This window comes from Anopheles stephensi, chromosome 3 (genome assembly GCF_013141755.1).
Source record: "Anopheles stephensi strain Indian chromosome 3, UCI_ANSTEP_V1.0, whole genome shotgun sequence".
NCBI classification, from domain to species: domain Eukaryota; kingdom Metazoa; phylum Arthropoda; class Insecta; order Diptera; family Culicidae; genus Anopheles; species Anopheles stephensi.
In genome coordinates, this window is record NC_050203.1 from 31,455,463 (window position 1) to 31,469,053 (window position 13,591).

Genomic DNA, 13,591 nt, shown 5'->3' on the forward strand with positions numbered 1-13,591 from the left:
CGCTCTGATATCCCGAGTCACCCCTGTCCTGTAGCCTTTTCGGGGCAAACGTGTACGCGAAACCAGTGTAGAATGGCAATAGTAATGAACATTTCATACACGACGAGCTGGCAGCAGTAGCAGCAGTAGGTTGATCATCTGGGGTCGAAAAAATAAACCCTACACGATCTAGTACATCATGCCGCTACATGGTTTTCATAATAAAACCGAATGACAGCTGCCATGGGACACGGCGATATAGGGTTGCGATGGGGGTGGTGGTGGTGAGTTTTCGCTATCTCCTTTCCTGACCATCCAAAGGCCACGTGGCCACATGGCTTCCCTCATTGCTGGCGCTCACACATCCGCACTCAAACACATTTCACACTGTTCCGCACTCCGTGGCGCGTTAGTAAATATCCATGGCAATGTGTACGGTTTACTAGATCACTTTTGGTTTAACAGTACACACAAAGCACTCGCTGTGAAAGGTTTGTAATTGTTTTGGGGGGAGGGGGCAGATGGCTGGTTGGATGGAGTTTTTGTAACATAACTACCTATTAACAGGAAGATCCCACTCGTCACTCGAAACAATGTTGAGTGCAGCTGTAGGCAAAACTGTTTCATTGTATCTTTTTTTAACATGGTTTTGTCTGTTAGAAAGATTTAATGTTTACATGGTACCATCATTTAATTTTAAGTAATAGGTTATTCGAATTTATTGTATGTCTCTTTTTAAACAAGTTTAATCCTGTGATCCTTACATTTAATATGAAATACCGAATTTTTACTATTATTAGTATAGTGTATAAGATATGTATAAGATATACATATCTTATTGATTTTATAATTTTACAGACAATATGATATACTACACAAAATACTATAAGCTGACTGCTAACGCACGCTTCGTATGTCATCTCGACTATTGAGAAGAGAATGCAAGACAACCACCGCAGATGGATGCATAATTAAGACCCATAATAACATCGTGCTATTTAGTCGGCATAATTAAAGTATCCGACCTTATTTTTCTTTGTAAAAATATTTATTTATTGTACTTCTCATACACTTTTAATATAAAAATTTACAGACAATTAGCAAAAACGATAATAATCTTGAATTCTGATTGAGAAATGCATGGGAATCAACAGATGGGCACGATTATGGCTGTTGTTAAATTCTGTTGCTAGTGTGCAGTTTCCTTAAAGAAAATAAGTTGCTATATTTTCAAATATTACTCATTGTGTTTTAGTAATAAATAATGTGTCGTGTAACAATGCGTTCTACGATAGACGTTTTATTGTCTGTTCGTTTGTGTGGGTTTGCTCAGAAGGACGAGAGTTTCCGGAGAGTTCATATTGCCGAATGATCCAGATGATTGAGATTATAAGGGCCTGTCGTGTTTATTGTAGCAGCTGGATTACTTAGCTTATACGATGGAATGCAGAACCCATCATAATTATTTGTAACGCTTCTACTATTCATATGATTATCATCTTAACTTTCTTTCCTTAATACATTTCAAGGACATGCTGCTTTTTTTCTGTAGCTGTGCATTCAAATATTTTGTTTAAATGTTCTTTATGTATTAAAATTATGCAAACCAAATTATCTTTAATTACATTAACAAATGTGTTCATAATTTAATAAAATACTAATAATGATCATACGACCACCGTGTGCCATGATATCAACCATATTATTCACTGTGCGCTGCCATTGCCCTTGTGTGCGATCGAAAGCACTAAACTATGGGCCCCGGAAACTTAATAAGATGCACCGTGATTGGAGACGATTTGTTGACTGCCTTGACGCGGTTTGGTCGACTCGCTTCTAAATAGATAAGCAACATCTACACAATCGAGTTCGGCGTGCGTATAACCATATAACCCTTCCAACAACAGGGACTTTGGCCCTCCGGAGTTGGGGAAGAACATCCATCCCCGCTCGTCGCGCTATGTACGAACCTCGCTTAGAGAACTCATTTCACCACGCTTGGTTGGCTCGGTGCACGGCTGCGGAACGGCAACAGGGGTTCCAAGGATATTGTCGCTTTTTCCTCGGTTCGCAGCAGCTCATTCTAGTTCCGGTTCGTTTGGCGTTTCATTTATCCCAAGCTTTCCCAAGAACCATAATGTGGGGATGTGCTGTACGTGTGTGTGTGCTTTACGGTGTGTTTCGCGAGGCACAGACACAGTCTCCAGATCGGTACTCTTACTGTTCGCTGTTCGAGATAATGCTTAATGTAGCTCCCTCCGAACAGCATGCAGATCGCTTCCGAGCGAAACATGTGCACATTCACCGACACGCAGCCGGCAGGATTTATTGACTAGCAGCCATTTGTTTCTTGTGCTGAAAGTAGTCGCGCGGTGCAATCTGGCTAGCAGTAGCGTTCGGTGCTGCAACTGCAACCGTACGTAATTTGCGCTCTGGAGGGTATAGGAAATCATTACTGGAATAACTCGAAGGGAAGAGATGTTTTCGCTCGCCGTGTCCCAATCGGCGTGATCGAATCCGGCACAGGAACAGTGCAATTCACCACACATGTGTTGGTTTGTTCCGCTTTGATTGCAAGGAACACTGTTTCATTACTACTTGTTTTATAAGCTTTTGGGTGGGGAGGGGGACAAGTTGACTATCAACCGAGGCGTGTCTTTTCCCTTCAAACAGCGAGCGCTAATATTGATTTTGACTTAATAATATTAGTGCTTCGGTGCGCCAAACGCATCACGCTTTGATCAATTTTATCCTTTTGTAAGGCAATTATAACCATCGCGAATGCTGGAGGGTCCCGTACAGGTATGAAATTTCCACCCCGCGACAGGATTGGATTTTTGGTGTAATTAATCGTCAAACATGTGCAAACCGAAATAATGGCAACATTCCATCCTCTAATGAATCCGTTCGCAAATCCGAACGTGCGAACCTCCTTCAGTACGCGTGATTGATTCTTCCCACGACAAAACGATGATTAGGTGCACCCAGGGGGAGATGCATAATGGCAGCGGCAGCTGTGCATGAATCGATTATGCTTCCATCAATATTATCCGTAATTGGAGCTTGCACAGTGGGTGGGTGATTTGTGCCGATTATGGAAGTGTAACGTTAACGGCCCTGTGAATGGCAAATACCGGACGACTCACACCGGAACATTGTTGTCCTGAAGCCTATAAAAACGCATTAAAAACCACGAACTGCCGGTGTTACTAAGCGGTCTTCATTTTACGATTCTTTCCCAACATCTAATCACTCTCCCGCACAGGAACGATGAAGTTCCGCAGTATTATTGTTGATGTAGTAACTTTTAATAACTACGTCTAAGTTTGATCGATTTCAAACGAACTTCCCGCCCCGGACGTGGAGAAGAACTTCAAACTACCCTTAATCTTCGGTCTTTCTTAATTATTTCCCCTCCAAACCCTCGAATGGGGAATTGGTGGCTTGCACCTGCCGAAGCGGATAGAACACTTGAGGTTGGTTAGATTATTTTTACAAAGTTTATTTATCCCCTTAACGAGCGACATCTCCAAGTGAAGAAACAAAGAAGATTTGAAGTGAATTTTGGTGTTGCGTTCTGTTGAGGTTGGGCTTTGGGCAAGGGAGCACACGACACGAACCAGGACGAACTTGGTTGAAATCCAAACTCCCGGAAACTTTCACGTCATTCGTCGGACGGTGCTGTAAGTAATTGATTTCTGTGTTTTATGTTAGTTCTCGACCGAGTCCTGCATTCGACTGGAAATTGGACCTTGGGGGGGAGAGACTCCTTCAGGGCTGTTCGTTGGACGTGAACATACCCAACCTCACCACACCACCGTCATTCCAGTTGTTTGGTTTGCATCAGCGAATGTAAAGAAAGCACTGGCTAACTCTGGGTGATTGGGAGCCGCGAGCTTTGTTGTCCTTTCCTGGCCAGGTTGCACTAGAACCCCATCCCGCCGCAGCTGAACGATGAACGATTCGCAACAATCACCTGGTTCTTGGTCGGTGGTGTCCTGGTTTTGTACAAACGAGTTTTCCAGCACTTGTCGCTGACGGTTTGACATTTGAATGCTGTTCTGGCCCCGCAGGACTCGCCTTTCGTCCTCGCCTACTGGGACTCAGGTGAGTTCACTTAAGCTGTTCAGCTGGATGGGATGAAAAATTCGAAGCGCTTTCGAGTCAGTACTTGAAGGGCGTAAAAAATGGGTTCTCTCTCTCTGTCTCTCTCTCTCTCTCTCTCTCTCTCGCTAGAGATAAACTGTGGAAATCAGATAAAACTGTGCAAAACTATTGCAGGTCCATTCTTTGCCCAGGTTATGAAGATGTGGACACTTTCCGTAGGTTCTCCGGCAAAAGCTCGTCCAAAAGCGAAATGAGTGGGGAAAGTTTTCAAGTACGTCCTCCTTAGGTCCTCTTCTGTGTGTGGGTCAAAAAAGGGTCGCTTCGTTCATTCGTTCCGGTGATTTTCTGTCAGCCCCGCGAGCTTCTCCACGCCCTCTCGAAAACGTCACCGGAAGCACCATATTTCGTGAATTGTAAAACTGCAATTGCGACAAACGAACACGAAATGGACGTGACGTGCATGCCGGAGTGTACCACCGCCTGTAACCATCGAGCGACTGTGTGGGGTAACGGCGGACCTGGGAACCGATGGGAAAAGATGCCTTGCCTTGGGTGGGGGCCAATATTCGACATTCGCATTCTTCGCGCACAGTGTCGGCAGCGAATGCCACAACCCTTGGGCAGATTATGAAACAATGGTCGTTTTCGGAAAACTGCCATCGGAAGGCACAATTTGTTCGTCGTCCTGCCTTACACATCCGTCGCATGAGCATGGGAAGCTGCCAGCTAGCTAGCAGGTTGAGGAAGTTTGCGCTAACTTTGTCATTGTCTTAATTTGAAGCACTCATTAGCACGGTGGACGGGGGAATGTGGGCTGCGAGGGCCAAAGCGGTGACGGGCACGATACTGTGGGCACTCTGCAGATGGTGGCTGGAGATGTGGTTGTTGCCACAAGCCATGATGGAACATGCATAGTCATTACCTGGGCACACTATCTACTAATGAGCTGTTACGTCAGCGGGCCGACGTGCTTGACTTTGATTTTGAAATTACTTCTTTTCGGTGTACGCTGTTGGCCTTTTCCGTATGGTGAATCGATTTTAAGGCACGGGCTTACACAGTGTCCTTGGTCGTTGATTGATTTCTCCGTTCTGACACACTTTGTTACATTTTATTATTATATCATACAGGATTTTTTTTTCTATAATTTCAGTATGACGGTTTGACGCCATATTGTCAACACCGCATGTGTTGACGATTACAAGTTCAGAAATATTAATAAGGCATTTCTTCTTTTTCTTCCTTGGCACTACAACCTCGGAAGGTCTCGGCCTGCCATTTCTGGCTTTCTGCAACTTAATTTTACCCGTAGTAAAGTAGTCAGCCTTACATACGGGGAGGCGGACTGAATGGAATTTGAACCCCGGTCCTGCCGTGTGAAGACCGGCGCCACCGGACCGCCCCAACAAGGCATTTACTCCCTGCCATTTTGACTTATCCCGGGCATGCTCGGTTGTGGGTGTGTAGCGAATGCAGTGTGGATATCCAGATTTGGTCCGGGCTGTTGCTGGCAGTGATGTGTTGATGGTAGTGTGGTGTCATTCTTCCGTGTATCGGATCTGCAATATGATGAACTCAAACCAACAAAAAACAGCGATTTGGACAGCACAAACATTTGCCTGCACACAGTGCTCCTCAAACTGCCCAGCAGTGATAGCCCAAGCTCGACCAGGCCAGCACCGAACTCAGAAGCTATCTCTGCCTCTGCTAAACACGGGGTTGAACCCGCCGACCACCTCAGAATCCAACGCAAGCAAGGCCGAACTCGCTCTTCCAAGGCTAGACAGAGATGTAGAACTCTGTTACAGAAAATTCTGTCTCCTTTCTCACGACAGAGTCGACTTTGATCCCGGATACTGTTGCTCCGTCAACGGATCACCCGTCGCACTACAAAAAAACACTTAAAAGTCAGGCTACATGATGCCAAAAAGATAACAAAGGCTACTGTGATAATATCATCTGAGGACATCACAATAAAACGGCATTTGATTTCCCTGTCACCTGAAGCTTCCATATCAACAAGCTTTGTTTGCCATTCCATCTAAGAAACCTGCCATACAAAATGGATGCTATTGCCTTATCAACTAAAAACCCTGTATTTTTATTTCTTTATTATTTTTTTAAGCAAGTTTTTTTATCGTTTATTTATATAGGCTTTGGGTCTTTGGGACCTCATTCGCCTATTTCCTATCTATTGTTACATGTGTGGTACAAGTGTTGTGTGCGTTAAGCTACGTATTGCTTAACTAGTTGTGTGCGTTAACTAGGACGGGCTAGTTAAGACTTATTTTGTTGCCTTTCACTGTATACTTTGTATGTTCGAGTTGTTCGGTTTTTCATCTTGAAATGTCGTCAAAACTCCTCTTAAGGTTTTTTTATTCTTTCAGTTTCATGACCCAGTTCCTTGCAAAAAAATATATTGTCCAAACATTTAACGGTTCAATTTCATTCTATTTGGTATTGTATTCTTCCTAGCAAGATGATGTAGTTCATGAATACTCCACTCTTCTTCGCAAAAAAGGAAACCCTCCCCTTTAGAATCGCCAAAACTGGGAAAGGAATATTTCCTTTCCATTTCAATCATGCAGCTGCATACACGGGCACTGCATGAAGCATTCCTTCGCGTGAGCAAATCGTTACCAAGCGAAAAGAAATCCACCAACAACAGTATCGGCAACAACGTAGTACCGCGCTTTATGATAAAATATGAATACATTCGCTAGAAACGTTGGTAGAAGAGCCCCGTCGTCCTTGCTGCCGTTTGCTACTGGCCCCCGGCTAGAGAAGACACCAAGGCATTGAATATTCACTTTTCACTCGCTGCTTCCTTTGGTGGCGTTGGCGGCGACTACTACTCATGGAAAATGCAGCACCAGCGTCAGAGTCAGCGTCTTTGCGATTGGTGGTGGCATCCACCCCAAAGAAGGATGCACTATTCATGAGCGATTCATTTATGATTCAACCGAATAATGGAATGTAGATTTCGTACGAAATAGAAAACGACAACGCGCCCGGCAAAGGATTTCATCACTTAAGCTTTAGCCTTGGTTTCACGGTCGAAGCTAGTGGAACGCTCTTTCCGTACTTTTTGCCGAGAGGATTCCGAACGGAAAATCAAATTCCGTTTCATCCAGTGCATCAGTTCAACGTTCGGACTAGTAAGGAAAAGCAAACAAAACAAACTGACCAACGATTCAATTCTTGTCCAAGCAAAAAAAAAAGGAACAAAAAACTATTTTTGTAAGCTCTGTTTTGCTAAAGAAAAAAAAGTTCAAACAGACATTGACATCAAGCTCGAATAGAGTGTTTTCCATGAAATGTGAACTTTACAGCATTTGACCACACCGATCGATTGTACATTCGCTAATGAGAAGCGACAAAGCTCACTGTGAACACGTGCTTCTGATCAAAGTCTTGCGGGTCCATATATATCCTGTCTGAGGGATGTTTACTTACCACGGTTTTCCCGACTACCACATCGGTTTACCCAGACCATCACCAATAGTTTGTGTGCCAATCTTTGCTTTCTGCTTTAAAATAAACAAAAATAGGACACGTACCTTTACACACTACCTCACATGCAAGGGCTATCATCATGATCGACTTTTCATGTTGCAGTTCATTAATTAAATTACTCGCCGTAACCTACACTCGATCCTTCGGCCAACCACCGATGCAACGTGCTTGAAGCGGAGCGCAAAACTTCAATGAGCTCTAGGGTGGATGAGTGAACTGTAAGTAATTGATTGATAGTGCGAGTGTGTGTGTGTGTGTGAAGAATATGCTAGCATTATCTCGTCTCGTTGCACGCTGACATATTTGTGGAATGATGATGATGATGGGAAATAAACTTAAATTAAGAACTTCAGCCAATGAAGAACTTCACCATCTTTATGTTCTCCGATCGCCGCCGAGCCCACCAGGAAGGAACTGAACATTCTTTGTTCAATTACAGATTGCATCTCAGTCATTTTAAACCCCATGAACTGGTGATCATTGCGCTAGCTTCCCTTTATAATTTGATGCCTTTTACTTTAATTACCTACGCAAAGGAATGAACCGATGGAAAGGAATGAACACCTGTCTGTACTAACACCGTCTGTAAAACCGGTCTGTACTACCGTGGTTCGCATACTAAGAATTTCATCTTCACCACACGGTAAATGCGTTTTGTAGCCATTGTTTTGACAATTGATACCGTTTACCTTGTTATAAAGGTATGCAGATTATGATTTATGAACAAACCTGTGTTGATGTATGGCTTGTAAGCAATGTAAAACACCTCTCGCATCACGTACCACAAACGAAGATAAGTTTGAATAACGTCCCTCCAGGGTGTTGTTAAAGGGAGGGGATGCGCGTTTCATAAAACGGGATTGTTACCTGCGAACAGTTTCGCTTTATTTGTCTTTTTGAATAAGGTTGTAAATCATCAATTTTAAGCGTTATTACAGTATCAAACAAATTAAAATTATCTTTATCCTGTTTGAAGCTTTTACATTTATTATCATTCGTAAGCGTGAGTAAGGAATACTCACCAGTTTTGACCACATTACAAGCAGGCCTATGCAGCTATGTACCATGAAGAAAAGTCCCAAAGTTATTTATGCAAAAATTGACATTATTAAGAGGAGAGCTGTAAAACTCAACCATTTTCTCCAGAGGGTCATTTTAACCGAAATTAGTTCCGAAGAACCGAAGTTCTGAAATCTGTACTCTCTGTGGACCGCCCACCGAGGCATAGGCGCTAGCGGTGCCGGTCATCACTCAGCAGGACTGGGGTTGAAATCCCATCAAGACCGCCTCCCCGTACGCAGGGCTGACTACTTTGATACGGGCAAAATAAAGTCACAGAAGGCCAGGATTAGCTGGCTGGCCGAGACCTCTCGAGGTTGTAGTGCCAAAAAGAAGAAAGGAAAGAAATCTGTACTTTAAAAAGCCTTAAATCTTAAAATCTATACCTGGAAGTAAATCTTTTCCTGAATTGGCGTGGCGTCAGTAATACCACTGATGATCAAAATAAGCGTACAGTGCCTTAATTCTTCTATGTTTAAGCAATGCTGGTTAAAATAAAATGCACCTAGTATCATAACGAGGACATGCACAGACAAGAGATCATAGACGAGGAAAGGATATAGCGCGTGTGAGCTTGCGTTGAACTGATTCTAATCTATTGATTACCAATCGCTGTAATGGAGATGTTCACAAGAGGTACGCAAATGCTTTAAACCGGTTGGACAATGTAAGAATCTCACATTAACTTGATCCTTCAAGTCCTTGGCCACACGTAACATAAAGCCTGGTATATGGAGTGCGTTAGTGGTTTGGAAATATAGGTCTGATATCTAAAGGGAACGCCTAAGAACGCCATTTCTACGGAGCACAGAAGAATCAACTTTCGTATTATCCTATTCAAAAAGAGATCTTTTTCTTGAAAGCGTCATCGTTGTGCATTTGCTACAATTTCACTTTGAAAATCAACTAGGTTATAAATTGGTTTTCACGTGCATATGGTTATGTCGCTACGATAAAATAAATTCTAAACTAAAATTGTTTGATTATTTTCCTTTCCTATCTCTCAATAAAATAACATTTAAACACAGCGAAAATAAAAGGCAAATCATTCCCCTTACCAAAACGCTCCCCTATCGAATGTTATTCCATCTCACACGAGACGTGTCTCGCAAAGACTGTGTGCACCCGAAGTTTCTATGCTGAACACTTTGCTTCATTATTGGACGCCCTGTCCGGCTCGCACGGAAAATGCACTGTGCGACACCCACTGGCGCACACCGCGTCACTGACAGCAAAACAACATTGTTTCAATGGAAAAATAAAACTTTTGCTCCTTCTTCTCCAATCCACCATCCATCGAACGGGGCGACAACTGTGTCAAAGCATATGTACGTCGCCACGTACCTGGGGGGGGGATGTGACAGCCAGCCAAACTCTATTCATTTTCGACCATTTTTGTGTTGTAATGTTTTCGGGGGGCCATAAGCCATGCCCCGTGTACACAACATACGAAATGTTGGACAGAATTGTTTATTAAAAAAGAAAATAAGAAAGAAACAAATTCCGTTCCAACAAGCGCAAACGAGTCAAGAGCGGGAGAGAGAGAGTTTCATTCAATGCAACAGAAAAAAAACAAATAGGTGCAGAAAAAAGAAGCACCAACACACTTCCCCATCAAGGAAAAACAAATAAACAAAATTGAATGTTTTCGAAAGTGAGAAAAACGGCACCAACTCCAAGCCGAGAGTCGTTGGAATCAACAGGAGGTCACCGAGAGCTACCACAGCAAAACAGGACAAAAAACGCATCCAAACTCCTTGTATGACGTGTGCGGTGAAGGGAGTTCGGGTGGGTTTGGGGTGGCGTCTATTGGCGGCAGTGGGGGGGGGCAAAAAATGACGCGCAAGTTGACGTCGCTCGCGGAAAAGTTGTTTGAGCAAAAGTGATGAAACAGAACGGAAGATGGAGTAGAAAACAAAACGAAAAAGAAGAGTAGGGAAAAAGTAGAAATAATCCCCTCCGGGGGGGGGGGGGGGGGGGTTGGAAAAATGGCACCACACTAGCCTCCCTCCCCTCTCTCGGTGTGTTTCATTGCATGTGAGACAGTTGGAGAAAAAACCCCATGGAACCGACTGGTCCTGGTCCTGGCTGTTTGGAAAAGCTTCCCCATCGATGGGTACAATACGGTGGAGCACGAGAGCCCCCATTTTGGTTGAAGTGAGCGAAATTGAAATAAAAGTTGCCGCAAGTGACACCGGCGCTAACGGTGGTGTGTGTGTGTGTTTTTCTTCCCCGTCCACGAACAACAATAAGAAGCACCGGTGCTGGCAAGGGTGGAATGAAGGTGGGAAAGCACACGGGAGGGGCGGGCCGGGTCATGGAATCGGAAATGGAAAACTGACAGCCAGACAGACATGTGGACGAGGAGGCTTTTGGGAGTTGGAAGGGGGAGAAGGGACTAGGTGAGGGAAAATAAGGACAATTGCAGGAAAAATGCCGGCGTTTGTGGAAGGGCGGTATATCAACAATCGGGAAAACTCTCAGTACCGAACTGGAATACTGGGATAGGAAGGGACAAACCGGAGCGCGAGCGGGTACGTTCGATGGAATCGATGTGTTTGTTTTTCCGACAGTTTGCAAAACCAATACTTAATCCCACGAACAAGACAGCGGGGACCGGTCCGGGAACGCGATCCGGGAGAAAAGGAAACCTGTGGTGGAAAAGTTTTGTGTAAATACAATGGGAGAAAAATACTCACCCAACGAGACATCGCTGTGTGGAAAACGTTCGTATGCCATCGCTGGGGGGAAAACCGCCCAGGAGGTGGCAGTCCGCCTGCTCAGCTGCTACTGCATGTCAAACCGAATGTCAACGGCAAAGAGGCAGGGCAAGACAGGTGGAAAAAGCATACCGCGAACAATCGGACGAGACATGTCATAAGCGGGCTGCGCCGAGTAGCTGTCCTGGCTGCAGATGGGTAAGATCTAGCCCCGATGGCAAGATAAAACCTGCCGGAATGTGTTGTATACGTCTTGCAAATCTATTTGTGCTTTCCCCGGGTGTGATTGTACGCTTGGAGATGTGGAGATGGTATGCCATTTTTGTGCCGCCACCGCCGAGAGCAACCTTTCGTCGAGTTGGTGTCGGATTTAAGGGCGTGATTGAAATCAACGCACTGAATTGTTTATGTTGCGCCCAGTGCGAAGCGCGGAGCCGGGATGAACTTTGCCCGGGATGGGATTGCAAAGACTCGACTGACACTTTCATCAATCAAAACTTTTCTGTCAACACATTATGATCGCGTGGTGGTGGTGGTTTAGCTGCACGGATCACCGCCAGAGGTCTGAGCGCAAAGCGCCGGTTCTTGAATCTCTCGGCCAGTAATTGAATGTCGGCGATGTTTTTCCAACGAAAATGGATATTGATTTAAGTACCCAGAAGCGACAGGTCCTGTCAGTCATGCCAACCGGCCGGCGTACGGAGAAGTCGTCCAGTTCCGAATAATTACCTGTTCTTTCACGGGTAAGCGGCGCGAGGAGCTAACGCTTCGTTGTGTCGATTAATGTGCGGGATGACGGTTTTTTCCCCTCCTCCCGGGATCAAGAATGTCATGCCACATTTCACTGATTGACTTAGGACGAGGTCGACAACTTTTCCCAGAAAGTGACACTTCCAGCAAAGCCGCAGACACGAGAATCCCCGCGGATGTGAAGAAGGTCAGAAGGAGGAGGAGGACTGAGACTGAGTTGATAAGGGAGGCAAGAAAGGAACGAAAAAAAAGCATACGCGTTTATGCAAATGAAGTTTGATGCTTTGTTTCAAGTTTCGAGTTTAACCTGCCCGAACTTCCAGACCCGGTGGAAGTTTGTTTGTCTTTGCAACCGACTTTGCAACAGAGTGTTAGACGTTGGGCCAGTTCGTCTTTGCTTTTTGTATCGCGTTTCTTGTTGCTTTTTCACATTCCCATCGCAAAAAGGTGATAAGCTTCTGCTTCTTTTTTTGCCTACGAAGATGGCGGCGACGACGGCGACGAAATTTCCATACCGATCCGACGTCCCATCCCAGGGCTTCGTTCCGTACGGGAAGTTCACTTAAAAGTTCGTTCTTCCCTATCGGAAAGCACACAGCAGAACAGGTTGGTCGTTGGGTGCTGCTGCGCCTAGATTGGAACATGCTTCGCATGCAATAGCAGCATTACCATTCACGTGAGCTTTACGATCGGCGATCGTTAATCGCGCGGTACTCAGCACCAAAGGTAATTTAATTGCACGGTCCGGTTTGCTGCTGCTGCTGGCGCCAGATGCAGAACCGGGCCTGTTTGCATGGCAATATGACTGTTTTGAATTTTTGATTGCAATCATCATCACCATCATCATCACCGCCATCACTATCGGCATTCAATCTATACATCCCGTCTAGCTATCTATCTATCTATAGCTTCTGGTTGGGAGGTAGCCGGCGTAAGGTTCGCCGGGTTTTTGGGACCGGAACGCGCCGGCAGAATGGCCAGGTTGTTCGCATCCTAATGGTTTATGTATAAGCATGTCCGGTTTCGGGCATCAACTGGCCATTAGCCGGGGATTCCCTCGCCGGAACGTTTCCATAATTTAACATTTATCCATACGAACCCGGAGAGTTTGGGGCGTGCCACGGGATCCTGTCGATAAGTTGGGTTGTATGAATGTGCGTGGGCTTGTGTGTGTGTCGATCACGTACCGGGGCCAGTTTTCCGATACATTACTCTCCGGTTCGGGTATAGTTTTCCCCGGCATTAAGGGCAACGTGGGGAAGATGGCACCGATGGTTGGATCAAAAATCCAAACGCTCGAGAGAGAGTGAGAGAGACAGAACGATTTCCGACTTAGGGACCGATGAAGGCACGTTTTATCGGTAGCGGTACGGTACGGCATAATGGCAAATAGTTAACAAACACATTTTATGTGACGATCGAATCGTAAACCGTGTCCCGTGCTGCCGTGCTGACCTTGC

General features: G+C 45.0%; 1 protein-coding gene across 1 annotated transcript in view; it reads left to right on the forward strand.

Annotated features, from left to right (window-relative positions):
* The window catches only part of LOC118509501 (bifunctional heparan sulfate N-deacetylase/N-sulfotransferase), a 179,340-nt gene that overhangs the window by 112,272 nt on the left and 53,477 nt on the right, over positions 1-13,591 (forward strand). The window lies entirely within an intron of this gene.